Source organism: Sinocyclocheilus grahami, unplaced genomic scaffold (genome assembly GCF_001515645.1).
Source record: "Sinocyclocheilus grahami isolate Dianchi unplaced genomic scaffold, SAMN03320097.WGS_v1.1 scaffold224.1, whole genome shotgun sequence".
Classification (NCBI taxonomy): domain Eukaryota; kingdom Metazoa; phylum Chordata; class Actinopteri; order Cypriniformes; family Cyprinidae; genus Sinocyclocheilus; species Sinocyclocheilus grahami.
Genome location: NW_015505403.1, coordinates 481,508 through 485,768, shown reverse-complemented (window position 1 = coordinate 485,768; position 4,261 = coordinate 481,508).

Genomic DNA, 4,261 nt, shown 5'->3' with positions numbered 1-4,261 from the left:
CAAGAATAGGTTTGGAGATCTCCTGCCCCATCGGAGATCAAAGATGTCTCATCAACTTTAGTGCACTTTTCACAATTTATAGAATGGCCAAACAAAACACAAAATAGAGACCGCGGTCTTATATTAACTTTTTGATATTTTGGCCAAAAGAAAGCTTTCAATTCTGTATTATTCATGAAATCACTTAAAGGACCGAGAACATTCAAGGCAAGAGTGAGCAATTATAATCTTTCACCACTAATCCATTTACTTAGAAATAGATAGGCTAAACCGAAAGCTTCCCACTCTTCTTCCCACATCCAAAATGTGAGGAAAACAGATTGATGCCAAATATGACACAATCAAATTGCAAACGAGAATAAATTCAATTTCTCTTACAGACAGGAAGAAAAATAAAACAGTTTCTTACCTGTCTTTTTAAGAAATTCCCGGAAGGACGAGCCCCCATTTGTTAGCAATTAACAAAGGTCCCTCTATTTTCTCTTTGCCACCTCGAAAGTTCTCAGTCCCTCAAAGTGTATACGGCCGGGAAGCAAGAAAACACACATCAAATTGAATTCTCAATACTTCAACTTTATTCATAGATACAAGGATATTATATAGGCATATGTCGAGGGGAGTTTCAACCCTTTGACCAATGGGTTATAGATGACATACATATAGGATTTTGGCCAAGAATATGTGTTATATAAAATGGTCACATGTACAGGAAAATATGGACATATTAGGAATAAACTTGGCGAAGGATGCTGAACTATATCCATAGTTCAGTACGAACCCCATTACCTTGGAGTCCTAGATATCGTGTCCTCGTCTGAACATTTGAACTCAGAAAGCTAATGCATACATGTGCGCATGCGTACCTCGAATATGAGTAAGAGATATTAAAACATAATACAAGAGAGAGAGATCAGATGGAGGAGGGGGAATCAGAAGAAGACAACATTGCTCTGTACAGGGAGGGCGAGCAGAGAGGGAGAGGGAAGAAAAGGAGGGTGAAAACATCTGGAACCAGTACAGACTGAGAGTGTTTTCTAACACATGCATTCATTGTATCACACATTAACTGTACATATTATAAATAACTACATAACTGGAAATATATAACAAAACTATAAATATTTAAAAATGTTATATACAGATTACATATCACATATACAAATTTAAAATATTATTTGTCAATGTTTAATAAAAATGCATATTGCAAAAATGAATAATCTACTGTTGTACAATACAATCATGCCAATAATTAAATCCACAGTGCACTTTAAAGTTTCTCAAACAATACACTAAATAGACTAAATACACCAATACAATGTGTTTTACATACTGAATAGACTTAAACATGCAAAACCATAAGAAGTGTGACCTCAAAGTCATACAGTAACTGTAATGTACTTGCTAAAATAAAGTTATAACTTATAAATAAACAATATGAATATATGACAGATATTTACAAATTATTGCACCATAGTATACAATATAACATTATATACATGCATTACCATTCACACAGCTATTCAATCAACCTCCCATTTATTCGGTTGAATGCAGAGTAAATTATGTACTCCATGCACATTTTCAAAGTAAACTCAGGTTGTTTTTATTTCAGTGCATTTAATTAATTTGACCTCACTCAAAATACAGCTCTCCTTGACTATCCCAGAGACAATAATCCCTGTTTGTCTGTCTTTAATCACGGTAAATTTGGCAGTGGTAACTGGATCGATAGAGCTGTAGCCTATGTCAAGCCCCACATCGACAAATGATCTCACAAGTACCACTGCCCCATTTTCTGTATGAACTGCATGGTTAATTCTTCTCGATAGTGTTGTGCTTGCCTTTGAGTGAAATCGGCTTCCATTAATTGTTCTTAAACTATTGTTCCAGCCACCAAAGACAGATTCACAAATAACCTGCCTGATTTATCTCAACTGCTCTGTGTACCAATAAGTACACATGAACTAGACGAAATAACTAGCAACATGGGCACTATCTTCTCTAATACATTAGAAGCTGTTGCCCCCATCAAATTGAAAAAGGTTAGAGAAAAACGTACTGCGCCATGGTACAACAGTAATACCCATTCTCTCAAGAAAAAAACTCGTAGTCTTGAGCGCAAATGGAGAAAAACTAACTTGGAAGTTTTTAGAATTGCGTGGAAAAACAGTATGTCCAGCTATAGACAGGCTCTAAAAGCTGCCAGGGCCGAGCATATCCACAAACTCATAGAAAATAACCAAAACAATCCTAGGTTTTTATTTAGCACAGTGGCTAGATTAACAAATAACCAGACGCCACCCGATCTAAATATTCCCGCATTCCCGCACAGTAATGACTTTATGAATTTCTTCACTGATAAAATAGATAACATCAGAAATACAATAACAAATGTAGATTCGTAGATTCTTAATACTTTAGCTTCATTCATCGCACCAAAAGATAAACTGCAGTGCTTTACAACTATAGGACAGGAAGAGCTAAATAAACTTATCACTGCATCTAAACCAACAACATGCCTGTTAGATCCTGTACCCACTAAATTACTGAAAGAGTTGTTACCGGTAGCAGAAGAACCGCTTCTCAATATTATTAACTCGTCATTGTCTTTAGGTCACGTCCCAAAAACATTCAAACTGGCGGTCATTAAGCCTCTTATTAAGAAACCACAACTAGATCCTAGTGAACTAGCTAATTACAGACCCATCTCAAATCTTCATTTTATGTCTAAAATTTTAGAAAAAGTTGTGTCTGCTCAATTGTGCTCCTTCCTGCAAAAAAATGATCTCTATGAAGAATTTCAGTCAGGTTTCAGGCCCCACCATAGCACAGAAACTGCACTTGTTAAAATTACAAATGACTTGCTTCTTGCGTCAGACCAAGGCTGTGTCTCATTGCTAGTTTTACTTGACCTTAGTGCTGCATTCGATACTATAGATCATGACATACTCATAGATCGATTACAAAACTATACAGGTATCCAAGGGCAGGCTTTAAGATGGTTTAGATCCTACCTGTCCGATCGCTACCACATTGTTCATTTAAATGGGGAGTCATCTCAAATATCACCAGTAAAATATGGAGTGCCACAAGGATCTGTCCTAGGTCCTCTGCTATTTTCGATATACATGTTGCCACTTGGTAATATTATTAGGAAATACGGGATTAGTTTCCACTGTTATGCCGATGATACTCAACTATATATCTCAACAAGACCAGATGAAACTTCTAAATTATCTAAGCTAACAGAGTGTGTTAAAAATGTAAAAGATTGGATGACCAATAATTTTCTCCTATTAAATTCAGATAAGACAGAGATATTACTTATTGGACCAAAAGACAGTACGCCGAATCTCATGGATTACAATTTGCAACTAGAAGGATGTACGGTTACTTCCTCTACAGTCAAAAATCTGGGTGTTATATTAGATAGCAACTTGTCTTTTGAAAATCATATTTCCCATGTTACAAAAACGGCATTCTTCCATCTTAGAAACATTGCCAAGGTACGAAACATGATACCTGTTTCTGATGCAGAAAAGCTAGTTCATGCATTCATGACCTCTAGACTGGACTACTGTAATGCACTGCTAGCTGGTTGTCCTGCATCTTCAATAAACAAGCTACAGATAGTCCAAAATGCAGCGGCTAGAGTCCTTACCAGGTCAAGAAAATATGATCATATTACCCCAATTTTACAGTCTCTGCACTGGCTACCTGTTAAGTTCCGTATCAGTTACAAAATATTATTACTTGCCTATAAGGCCCTTAATGGGTTAGCTCCTGCGTACCTAACTAGTCTTCTACCACGCTACAATCCATCACGCTCCCTAAGGTCACAAAATTCTGGACTTTTGGTAGTACCTAGGATAGCAAAGTCCACTAAAGGAGGTAGAGCTTTTTCGCATTTGGCTCCCAAACTCTGGAATAGCCTTCCAGATAACGTTCGGGGTTCAGACACACTCTCTCTGTTTAAATCTAGATTAAAGACACATCTCTTTGGCCAAGCATTCAAATAATGCATCTCATAATCTTTTACTGCAGTCATAATCTTTTACTGCAGTTATATCTAATCAAATGCACATTATTATTCATTAGTTTGGGTTAAACAAATCATTTTTGCTTGGTTGGAACAGCAGCTACGCTAATTATGTTTGTATTTGTTTCTCTGTCTTTTGCCACGGGATTAACATCCCGTGGTAACTAGGATTCACACAAGCTTCAGTCTGGATCCAGAACACCTGAGAAGAGATGATACAAC